We start from the raw sequence: 12,487 nt of genomic DNA, 5'->3' as shown, positions 1-12,487 counted from the left end.
TAGGTAGACCTGTAGGGTCTTGTAAACAGGTAGTTCGTGAATTGTCATACCAGATCGTTGTCCCTCTACAATTGGGTAGTTTCCTTCATTATAGAAAACGAAATGCATTGATTGCTATTCGTCACCAACCATTAGGGTTTTCATAATATACAAATTATTTGGTGTTAGAAATCCCAATTTAGACGAATGTTAATGGTCAATTTTAACCTCTTTTAAAAAAGGCCAGATTGGCGGCCATGCGATGCCACTCCACGTGACGTCACAGGGAACTAGTTTCTATACGAGTATATAGGAGTTTTACATCGTCTGAGATTACCAATCCATGCATGACGCACAGAGCTCAGGGAAACATCTCTTAATAATCACTAATTAAAATTGTCTAAGGTCGGTAAGTTTCCTTCGTTTGATAAGGTAGTAATAATCCATATTTAAACCAAGCGCTACCTGCTAACAGGGTACACTGCTACCTGCAAGCAGCCTGCGTCGTATCAGCGCTAAAGCCTCGCCTCAAGGTCACCCTACAGGGCGGCAGCGGGAACCAGAAATACGACACACGGACTTTTCCCATCATTCCTACTTATGTTAGCAGCCGCGTTTTCGCGCTTGAAAATTTTCACTTTTCGTTTAATCGCGAAAAATAGATATCGTCATTCGAAAATCTAAGAGCATGAAATGCGTACTCCAGAAGTAATAATCTTTCGATTTAGGGAATAAAAAAATAATAGGAAACCACCCTATTACAGGTTTTACTTCTGTACCATTGAAAGGTTACCATTGAAAATTTAATGCTCATATTTTTAAACTCGCCGATGACCGCTAGATGCCTCTTCCTTTGGAAGTAATTTTCGTAAATTGTCATGAGAGATCGTTATCCCTCGTCATCAAGTGGACTGGAAAACAATTCAACTTGATTGTTGGCGTTTTCCAAAAGGTCCTATGGGAATTTCAATCTTGGCCTCATGAGCAGAAGTCAACTATTAAAACCTACTCTCAGAATTTTTGACAGTTACCTGACCAATTAGAAAAAATGTCGCCATGGTTGGCTAACTTCGACCACCTGTCTCCACTTTTTACACAAGTTTTTTTTTTTTTTTTTTTTGAACGGGCGAGACAGCGCCAATTCCGCAAGGTGAACCCACGGAGTCGTGACCACTGAAATATACAAAAGGCTCCGCAATGAAAACGCCCCGCGGGAATTGGTAAACACAATAGAGTGCAGTTAATGTAAAAAAATATAAAATCATTTTTTTAGAACACCTCACCACCCTGGAGGGAGAAATTAATTTACAATTTTCCACAATCTCAATGATGAAGGTTTTACTGCTGAACCAACCGTAAATTTGAGCTTTTGGAGTTATTAACGATTAAATGGCGTAGCTTGCATCGCCTCATGATGGTGGTCGACCACGCCTTCGATACATCGGAACCCACAAATACCATTACTTGATTGCAAACCGTCGTAACGTTCAATAAAACAATTTTACGTATGTATTTTACCGATTAAGGTGGGTTTGCATGGAATATTTACAAAGTATTCTGACGTCTCCCCTTCCTTTACGTACGTCCCACTTCAATTCACAATAAGGCCCACTCCCTTTCATGCTATCTTAAAGTTCTATTCTCTTCCTTCCTATCCCTCGTTTACCAAACATTCTACCCTCTAAGCCTTAACACTTTTTAACATCCCCTCCCAGCTCAATACTCGCTCTATCCATACCCTCTGTCTCTTCCATATCTCATCTAAAAGCTGCCTCTCCTCACCCACCATAGAGAGCACTTCGTCGCTCATTCTTCCTTCCGTCCTTTTATCTCCACGCCCACATCTCAAAGGCCTCCAGTCTTCTCTCGTCCTCCTTCCCAAGTGTCCATCTTTCCGGACTGTAAATAGCCACAATGCAGATCAAACTTTTCACTAGCCTTTTCTATAAATTCTTACATAACGATCCTCTCACTAACTCCTTCCTATTCTTGAACGCCTTCTTCGCTAAGGCATTTCTCTTCTTGATGTCCTTACTACTAAATTCGTTTTTCATTCATGGAAAGCCCTAGTAGTTAAATTGCTCTACCTCCTCAAGTTTGCAACCCACCTACTTTTTTCTCGAGTCTCACATTCCCAATTCGCAATGCTTTACAAAAATGTATAACTTAGGTCTTCTTGTGATTAATTCCCATGCCTTATTCCTAGCAACGCTTGTCTACCGAATCCAACAGTCTGCAATCCTCTCGCTACTGGCTAATCAACGCCTGACGATTCGCGAACCTCCGCGATTTAAACATTACCAAATTGCACTCAGGACATTTTCGAGGAGCGTTTTTTTCCCCGAATTCCTATTAAAACCCCAACCAGTATTCTTACCCAACCAGTGTCAACGTAAGAACTCGCAAAGATTTCCCGGTAAGTAAATCCGAGGGGTTATTGACCGCATAAGAAGGCGCGTATATGCGACAGAACCGGTTCGGCCATAAATAAAAATGTGGACATTGAGATGTGATTGCTCTTTTAATTTCTTCGCGAGCGAAAACTGCCCGTTGTCCAAATTGGCCACCCACACAATCCAAGGCCCAGGCCTTGCATGGCCTCCTGTAAGTATACAGTCATTTAAGGAGGATGGACCACGACCAAAACTATTACATACAAGTAATTATCACAAACATCATATACAGCATTGTTTGGCCATCTTAGGCGACTTCCATCGAAGCTAAATATCAGAATGACGATACAGATAATGTGGGTGGTTCAATCCCTGAATCTTTAAGTTGACTTTTATACGTGAGCCGACTGTGGCGTCTAAATCATTTTTAGCTAACGTGATAAGCCAAGTAAATTATACTCGCAATTTTAACCTTTTTCACGATAATAACTGTACAATGAACTCTACATTAGTGACTAGTAAAAATGACACAAACTTAAGCAATATAATATCTATCCTCTTTTTACACGCTTTTTTTTATTTGCTTCGTCATTTGTCTGTTTCAGCGATGGAATCTTGTGACTGATTTTAAACCGGTTTCCCATAGTCGAATCGGCTTAAAATTTTTAGCACTATCTAGTTTATAATTAAAACACAACTATGAAATGTTTGAATTTGTTTCCATTTCTTTCTAACTAATTAACTAAATTTTTATACGAAAAATAGTTTTAAATTTTCTCAATAAAAAGCGTTCGTTATGAATTATTCGGCTGAAATTTCTTTAAAGCTCTGGTTTAATTGCAGATTCATCACTAAAAAGTAAAAAAAAAAAATAATTTAGGTAAGAAATGCCATTTCCAAAAAAATTAAATAATACGCTAAAGAGTAGAAAATGACTTTGTCACCCGGAGAATAAAGTGTGTGTACAGATTAGGTTTATATACTAATATTGCGTGTCCATCCGCTCACTTATCTGACTCTTCTGCGCTCATTTCTTACAAATCGAATCACCACCTCGGCTTCAGTCTGCAAGTGATGAAAATCTATTTTAAACTTCTTAGTGCCTTTAATACTGTTTCTGGAAAAGATGTGTTTTTTTAATCTTTCTACTATGATTTGCTATGAAAAGATTACGTCCGCGAACGTCGGATTCGAACAGTTTATCAAGTTTATTAATTACTAGCGGGCCACCCAGCGTTACTCGAAAGGATAGAACCCAGAGAAGTGAGAAACATGGTCACATGGCAGGATTTTTAGGTAAAGGAACTACTCAGATATCATGGTGGTGTAAATGTATAACAGCAAAACAATGAACGAACGATTTCCGTATACCGTGCATGGGAACAACTTATACTTCGCTCCGCAGCATTGATCATTATCCATGATTAAAGCACTAATGGTAATACCCACAGTATTTTATTTATCACTTAACCAACCATGGTTTCGACACTTGGTGTCATTATTCCTTGAAAATTTGTTACCATTGTGCCATTACCAAAAACACCATTTGTGCTTTAATCATGGATATAGCATTGTCCCACAAAATTAAGCCTGAAACGATTTTATACCTCGATCATTATGTTCGTGGGTCCGTACGTGCATAGAATAAAAACGTCTTGTGAACGCATACCCCAACAAAAAGGTTCGCATATTATTAAATTAAGTGTAGAATTCCTTGGAATTATGAATTCCCTTTCATCGTGAAAAGAGGTGTGCTTACCCGGTAGGATGTCCAACCAAAGGTGTTGTATGACGTGACGTAACAAACTCTAATGAGAAAAAGACTCAAAAGATACGTCGGATTCAACCGGAAGTATCACTGCGGGCTTTGGGAGTGTGAGATGCCCGTACATACTAACTTTGATTGCAATCCGTTCAGCCGTATGGAAATACATAGCGGACAGACAAACATACACCCTCTTTTAGAAGTACAAAGTTATCTTTAATTTTATAATTAATTTAATTTAATTTCTCTTTAATGATAATAATCTGTAAGATCCAGCCTTTGCCAGACATCTCTCATCCCATTCCTCCCACCCCCGTCTCCTCTTCGCTCTCAAATATCCCCCCCCCCATACTTTGAGCTACCCCATCCCCCCCTGAAACTCTCTCGGCTCCTGACCGTGTTCGCAGCAAAGACATCAGGTCAACGACGCTTACCCACCTGACTTGCTCCCTCCCTCGCCTCGACAGCTGCTCCTCTCTTGTATAGGTATATATAGAGAGAGAGGGACGTGAAAGACGGGAGGTGGTCCGGCGGGTGGTGATCCTCTTTTTTTTTACTCCTTCCTCTTGTTGTCGCTCATGTCGTCAAGCAACTATCCCCTCTCCACCAAAGATGCGCTCGCAAACGGACGGGAAAAAATAAAACTTCTCCGTATCGAAGGGCAACAGAGATGGGGAGGACAAGAAAAGTTGTCTTTCCTTGCACGGCGCGGAGGTCAGGAAGAAGATTCTGGTTTCCGCCATCGGATCGCTTTCCTGCAATCGATGCGAACTGATGTTTGCAAGCCATAGCAACCGAATTTCGTTTACCATCAAAGATTAAATTCCTCAAGCCTGCACCAAAATATATTCCAACTCTTTTCAACTTACCACCTCTAGATTCTGGAATTCCCCACCGATAAACTACAATCATCAGCATCCCATCAATCCATTAGAGAAAAATTTTACTGTTTATTTGAAGACTCAAATTTAAGTTTTTGTACCATTTTTCTCTTTTTGGTGTGGTCAAAACATTCTTGTAAGCGTTCGTTACGATTTCTTCAAACGTTAAAACCTATATTTTTTGTATTATTGATATTGAATATTTTGTTGTGCTGCTGTCAAAACATTACATTCTGGAGAGTGCTCCTTATGATTTCTACAAAATGTAAAAAAATATATATTTTTCGTATCACTGATATTGTATATTTTGTTAAAATGATGTTCGTTTATGAGCAGAACACGATATGCAATTTATTTCTTTTGCCCTCACAAGTTATTATAGAGTATCAATAAACATTCACTCAATCATGGATAATCCTAAGATTGGTTTGACACAGCTCTTCACTCAATTCTCCTTACGGATAATCTTTTCACACCTACGTATTTCTCCTCTTTCACATCCTTCTTTACCTGCTCCATATATTTTACTGGAGTTCTTACTTTATTGTTCTGTCCATTCACCTGTCCTACACGATCGTCCACATGAAGCCATCTCTCCTCAAGATAGGGCCGATTAGTTTTTAGCCATCTTCTTATCAAGGTCATCATGAGGCTTCTCTTCTCTCCTACTCTTCGTAAGACTTCCTCACAATTTGCTCGGCCAATCCATTTGATCCTCACCGTTCTACCTTTGCGAATTATGTTCGTAATCTGTTCAATACCAGTTCTCTTCAATCGGTTAAGATTTGTACGGTTCATGTCGTCTAGCGGTTTTATGTTTGGGCAAACCCAAGTCACGGTTAAAAAATATAAGGCGTAAGTTTACGGTGTATATTTTTTTACGTTTTACGACGTTAAAAGTATACGGATGCTGGGGAATTATTCAGGGTAATGACATCTATTCTGTATGTTAATTTTATGTATTTATTTATATCCTCATGGGTGGGGATGGTTTTGAGGTTGGGGGGATATTCTGTACTCCTGAATGTAAATGGAGAGCTGTTGGAATTTAAAATGAACCGTTCAATGAGTCTTCTTCTGAATTTTTTTCTGCTGAACTTCTTCAACAATTCTGAAGGCAAGATAACTTAGATTCTTACATTATGACGAATTAATCGTCCATATTCTGCATTTCTTAGAGCAAATGACTATAATTTGAAGAGCAGTAGGACCTTGAAATGAACCGTCCTATGAGTCATTCACTGCTCGAGATTACGAGGGGGAGGGGGGGAGCGAAGTTGGTCTGTATTTTTGAAAGTAAAAGACCGAATTCGTTTGGACTGTTGGATGTTGAAATCTTGAAACATCTCTTCGGTCCCTCGTATGTATCACGCAATATTGTGGGCCATTCCGAGGGCCGTTTGCAGGGGGGGGGGGTCCCAGGGCTCGCGCCAGATGGCGCACGGCCTTTTCCGTCAATAGGGATGCCCACGCTTCGGCCGATTCGCCTCGCCTTTTAAAGAGACACTCACACGCCCACACTAGAGCGGTCGGAAGATGAAGAAGCACTTGGATAGAGAGAACAAACAACAATCGGAGAGCGAAAGCAAGCGAAGCAATCTGATGTCGTACAAGGAGGGAAAGTCTTCCTTTCCCAAATGGCCTTTTAAAAAATTCCTCTCCAACACACTGTCACCTGTCGAAGGCGCGACGGCAACCGAAGAAAGTGTCACCAAAACAGATGTGACTTTTTGATCACAAAATTAGAGAAAGGGATTGGAGAATTGAGTGATTTGAAATTTTTAATCATGATTATTAGCCACTGACCAAGCATAAAGTGCGGTAATTAACTTCATCACCAATATTGCTGAACCCATTACGTGCTTTGGGAAAAAAGTAACGGACAGGGGTACCTGATAAAATTAAGTGGGAATAAAAAAATATAGTAAGAGACAGTACCGATTACTTTTATGTGAAAGAAAGAGCAACAAAATAATAACTGTATTTCACAAATGTTACGTTTACAAATATATTCTACGAGTTAACGTTACCATGGATCCCGAAGATGAGCTAATTTCTTCACAAGCCGATCGTTTCTCCTACGGCCGGTTTTTAAGAGAATAAGCATTAAATACTCGTACAGGGCATTTAACGCAGGGCCGAATCAAGGGGCTCGAGCCCTGGCTAACCCACCAAGCATGAGCCTTCCCCCAACATAGAGGTAAATCTTAAAAAACGGAAAAACAGAAAAAAACTATATATATGTCGAAGTGAAGCTGGGTTGTTTTTTTGTTAACATGTAATCGTCAACAATGACAGCAATAAATGGACACTTGTGTTACTTGCATTTCCTGTTATTACGTTACAAATTGCAACACCTTGAAACAGTGTGCTTCCCACCAAAATGGGCCGCGGGGCACACATTCTAAATCCATCCTTGATTTAGCGCTACATTAGCGAAGTTACCATAAGAAAAAAGCGGTGTTTACAGAAAAAAATAGCGCGAAACCCTGCGAAAAATAAAGTTGTAGTAGAAGTTACCATGAGGAATAATGTTCCACAAAGTACAAAAAAAGATGAAAATTTTTAAATTTCTTTTATAAACGGTACTAACAATTGAAGACAAATCGTATTATAAATTTTCCAAGTAGGCTTCCGCGGAGATTATGATGAATTCTGCTGGTTTTTCCGGGTATTCTTCCGCGTTTATCCATTTGTAGGACGATATTTCGCCAACGTTCCAGTTGGCTTCCTCAGGTCCACTGAAGTGTTGATGCAGAAATTTGTTCATCTTATATACACCCCGTTTGCCGCCTTTTTTCTCGAGGTGTGCCCTGATTGGTCAGGATCTTTGAAGACCCTTTTCCACGCGCTGGCGAGATTGTAGCCGTCTTCACGGTTGAAGTTCTTTGTCGTTTTGGCGATTTCAATTGCCTCCCTGATTATTCTCGGGTAGTAGCGGCCTTCTTTGTTCAGGAGAGAGGCGTTGTCAAAATCAATATTGTGTGTCGGTCCACTCCATTGGTGTTCCGCCACCGCTGACTGGGTGAAATGTCTATTTTTTACTGCCCTTCTGTGCTCTTGGACTCGGCATTTCAGTGCTCGTGATGTTTGGCCGATGTAGGACTCACCGCAGCTGCATTTAATTTGATATACTCCTCCACAGATGTCATTAGGGTGGTGGTCTTTCGTGTTGACGAGGATATTCGACATCTTGGTGACGCATTTGAATCTGGTCATGATGTTGTGTTTCTGGAGAGCTCTCGCGATCTTTTCCGTGGTACCGGCGACGTAAGGTAGGATAGCGTGTGCCCTCGCCTTTTCTGTAGTAGGGCTCTCTTCATTGGTCCTTTTTGGGGCCATCCGCGACTGCTTACGTTCCATTTTGTGGAAAATCTTCAAGATGTTTTCTCGCCGGAAGCCGTTCATCTGGAAAGTTTCCATTAAATGCCGTTTTTCTTTTTCGATGGAGGCAGCGTCTGAGATGGAGCATGCTCGGTGGAATAATGTTTTAATTACTCCGAATTTCTGTTGTGGGTGGTGATGGGAGTCTGCATGGAGATATCGGTCCGTGTGGGTATTTTTACGAAAAACGGAGTGTCCCAAAGTCCCATCTCCTTTCTTCTCGACCAGTACGTCTAGAAAAGGTAGGCGATTGTCCGTTTCCATCTCCATGGTAAATGTTATGGCAGCATTTTGTACATTCAGGTGGTGCAAGAACTTCTGGAGTTCATCTTTTCCGTGGGGCCATATCACAAATGTGTCATCCACATACCTCACAAAGAGTTTTGGCTTTTTGTTGAAGGACTGCAGGGCTTTCCGTTCAAAATCTTCCATGAAAAGATTGGCGATTACCGGGGAGAGTGGGGACCCCATTGCAGCACCATTTGTTTGTCTGTAGAATTTTCCGTTCCACGTGAAGTAGGAGTTTCTCAGGCAAAATTCCACCATCTTTGGGATGTCTTCTCTACTAATAATACTTGGCCCTCTACTAGTAATACTTGGCCCAGCAACTCGTACCGTTCTCCGGTCAGACGTCTACGCATGTAAAGAACTCCGCTCACTTCATTGAGATTATAAAAAAGGCCAAAATAAGCAAGGATGATATTTTAGTGAGTTTCGATGTAGTGTCTCTCTTCACAAACATCCCAATTGGTGAAGCCGTAGAGATTATCAAGACATTCACAAGCGACGGCCTCCCAGAAGACATCCCAAAGATGGTGGAATTTTGCCTGAGAAACTCCTACTTCACGTGGAACGGAAAATTCTACAGACAAACAAATGGTGCTGCAATGGGGTCCCCACTCTCCCCGGTAATCGCCAATCTTTTCATGGAAGATTTTGAACGGAAAGCCCTGCAGTCCTTCAACAAAAAGCCAAAACTCTTTGTGAGGTATGTGGATGACACATTTGTGATATGGCCCCACGGAAAAGATGAACTCCAGAAGTTCTTGCACCACCTGAATGTACAAAATGCTGCCATAACATTTACCATGGAGATGGAAACGGACAATCGCCTACCTTTTCTAGACGTACTGGTCGAGAAGAAAGGAGATGGGACTTTGGGACACTCCGTTTTTCGTAAAAATACCTACACGGACCGATATCTCCATGCAGACTCCCATCACCACCCACAACAGAAATTCGGAGTAATTAAAACATTATTCCACCGAGCATGCTCCATCTCAGACGCTGCCTCCATCGAAAAAGAAAAACGGCATTTAATGGAAACTTTCCAGATGAACGGCTTCCGGCGAGAAAACATCTTGAAGATTTTCCACAAAATGGAACGTAAGCAGTCGCGGATGGCCCCAAAAAGGACCAATGAAGAGAGCCCTACTACAGAAAAGGCGAGGGCACACGCTATCCTACCTTACGTCGCCGGTACCACGGAAAAGATCGCGAGAGCTCTCCAGAAACACAACATCATGACCAGATTCAAATGCGTCACCAAGATGTCGAATATCCTCGTCAACACGAAAGACCACCACCCTAATGACATCTGTGGAGGAGTATATCAAATTAAATGCAGCTGCGGTGAGTCCTACATCGGCCAAACATCACGAGCACTGAAATGCCGAGTCCAAGAGCACAGAAGGGCAGTAAAAAATAGACATTTCACCCAGTCAGCGGTGGCGGAACACCAATGGAGTGGACCGACACACAATATTGATTTTGACAACGCCTCTCTCCTGAACAAAGAAGGCCGCTACTACCCGAGAATAATCAGGGAGGCAATTGAAATCGCCAAAACGACAAAGAACTTCAACCGTGAAGACGGCTACAATCTCGCCAGCGCGTGGAAAAGGGTCTTCAAAGATCCTGACCAATCAGGGCACACCTCGAGAAAAAAGGCGGCAAACGGGGTGTATATAAGATGAACAAATTTCTGCATCAACACTTCAGTGGACCTGAGGAAGCCAACTGGAACGTTGGCGAAATATCGTCCTACAAATGGATAAACGCGGAAGAATACCCGGAAAAACCAGCAGAATTCGTATTATAAATTTACTTCCACCATTCGCTAGAAAAAAACTTTTTTAAATGGGACTTGAATTTGGAAAAAACACTTTCGAAGTACAATTATGCCTTCATCATCAACTTTCTCACTTCACAGCTCCGAAGTATAGTACCCAATTTTCCCTGAGAGGTTCGGGCCGAAATTGAGAACTAGTCCTCGTAATGTTTCCTATAAACGGCCCGAAGCTACGAAGCTAATTTTTTCGTTAATACTAAATGATAGTTATTGGTAATTTTTCATCTCAGCTGACCCTCAGCCTCGTCCCTTCAAATATCCTCGATAAAGACAAGAGGCGGGAACGACTTAGCAATTACCACTCGCCAAAAAAATCTTCCAAGGCGGATGACAGACTTAAAATACCAGAGGCGTGGGACGGTGGATAGCCTTGTGAGCCCGGAAATGGCGATTCCATCACAGATAAAGGTTCCTTGAAGGATTTCGAGGTACAAGTACCCAAATACTTACGACAATCCGAAGTTACGACAAAAGTTATAAAAAAAATAACTTTCGAAATATCTCCAAAATTTTCTTCTTGAAAGTGCCTCGACAGTCCCACACATACAAGCAGCAACATGTTCCTATTACGAAATTATTCTCAGCAGCGGTTTTTTGCCAATTTTCTTTTAATGCATTAATGATCATGTTTATTTAATACTTAGATTAAATGATCGTGCGTAAAAATAACGTGTACGTTACATAGCGATTCTACTTTATTCTGCATAGTAACGAATTAGGCTGGATTTTGGTCAGAAGATGATTTAATACCCGTGTATGTAACTTCCCATTTACACCCAAATCGACCTATGACAAAGTATTTGGAATGCATCTGGCGTGTATGGCGAGAAATACCTGAAATTAGAGCCATACGAATTGTGTTCAGAAAATAACGGGTATTAATTTTTCAATTTCTCGCGAGCTTGGTGTGTCCGATAGGCAAACTATTTTTATTATATTGGTGTACATGCCCCTGAAATATGATAGAAATTTCAGCTGTATTCATTATATACTTTGTCCGTGGCAACCGCTAAGGTGACAAAACCAAATAGGTTCCACAGACAAAATAAGCATATTAAGAAAAATTAAAAACGGAAAAAATGTATACCGTCCCCCCCCCCCCCCAGCCCCCCCCTAGTCGTCTAAGTTTGCTGGCTGAAACAGATTTTCAATCAGTTCCCACCTCCCGCAATATATTCGGGGATAGTAACACCTCTATAAGATATCGTAGGTATTTCGTCTTCATCTACGTCAGCGGTGCCTTTTTAGTCATCCATGCTCGTAAAAAGACAGCCCTTTACGGTTCTGTCTATTTTCGGAAATAGGAAAAAGTCACATAGAGACATCTTTGGCGATAATGGAGGCTGGGGCATCGTTACAGTATTGTTTTTGGCCAAAAATTCACGAACAAGTAATTAAGTATGAGCCGTAAATCGCCGAGCTCATGAAAACACGTCCAACCTTAGCGGCTGAAATAGACGAAGTAAACAATTTATACAGTTGAAAATTGTATCACACTTTATTGGCATGGGTAGCAACTTAAAAAATTGAATCGACAATCGTACTCTCTAAACTCGCACGAAAAAAAAAAATAGTCCCCGTACTTTCTGGACACATGAACTCGTTAAGGAATTCTCAACAATGCCCGTAGTGTTAGGGAAAATGTAGAAGTTTGTCTATTCTAATCCTGATATCTCCCGTTCCTCATAAAGTTTACAGCAATTTAATTGGGATAAAATATTCACTCGAAATAAACAAACTCATCGTTGTTATGGCAACGGACTCTTCTGAAGGAATCAGCAATAGTCTTGTCCTGACCAGAAGAGGGATTTGAGGGGGGATCTATTGATCAAGCATGTGTTATTTCTTATGTTGGCAGCGCCAAAACTCGCTTTTTGCTTATTCTTCAAGATTCAACCTGCGTTTCTATCTGTCCGCGCCTACGTGCGTTGAGCAACCTGCTTCTGGGAAAAAA

The 12,487-nt window shown here is 41.1% G+C and overlaps 1 protein-coding gene across 1 annotated transcript in view; it reads right to left on the bottom strand.

The window, feature by feature from the left end:
- LOC124164186 overlaps positions 1-12,487 on the bottom strand; it is a 202,998-nt gene that overhangs the window by 102,170 nt on the left and 88,341 nt on the right. The gene's annotated exons all lie outside the window — the stretch shown is intronic.

This window comes from Ischnura elegans, chromosome 8 (genome assembly GCF_921293095.1).
Source record: "Ischnura elegans chromosome 8, ioIscEleg1.1, whole genome shotgun sequence".
NCBI classification, from domain to species: Eukaryota; Metazoa; Arthropoda; class Insecta; order Odonata; family Coenagrionidae; genus Ischnura; species Ischnura elegans.
The sequence above is the reverse complement of the archived record's forward strand: the minus strand, read 5'-3'. Positions and strand labels throughout refer to the sequence as shown.